The sequence below is a fragment of the Acyrthosiphon pisum genome, chromosome A1 (genome assembly GCF_005508785.2).
Source record: "Acyrthosiphon pisum isolate AL4f chromosome A1, pea_aphid_22Mar2018_4r6ur, whole genome shotgun sequence".
Taxonomy (NCBI): Eukaryota; Metazoa; Arthropoda; class Insecta; order Hemiptera; family Aphididae; genus Acyrthosiphon; species Acyrthosiphon pisum.
Window position 1 is genome coordinate 73,010,684 of NC_042494.1, and position 512 is coordinate 73,011,195.

Here is a 512-nt window from a genome sequence, read left to right on the forward strand (position 1 = left end):
CCTATGTGTTTTTTGATTATACTGTTACTTTTATTTTATATTATATATTTTTTGAATTATTTTAGTGTTACTAACTGTGTAACACAAATAATGCCCCATGCTCCCCTAGCTTAGTAGTACTGAAGTAGACTCGGGAGAGTTTACATGGTCCCGTCAGGTAGTACTGGAGTAGACTTGGGAGAGTTTTACCATCGGTTGAATTTATATATTTATATTTTATCTATCATAATTTAATGGTATTACTTTTTTGTGTATAAAGTATAAACTATGTACTATGATCATAACAATTATGAATTTTCTAATATTTCTCGTACTATTAAACCCGCATTCCGGTTAGATATTTAAAATTATTATACTTTCCGGTACTTAAATTATCTGGATCCAGTACTGAAATTATTTGAAACCGATAGCTTTATTTCTTTTTATCAACTAATATATAGATAATAATATATTATGTATTAATACAATTATAAAAAATCAATATATTAAACACGCTGATGTTAATATGTTAA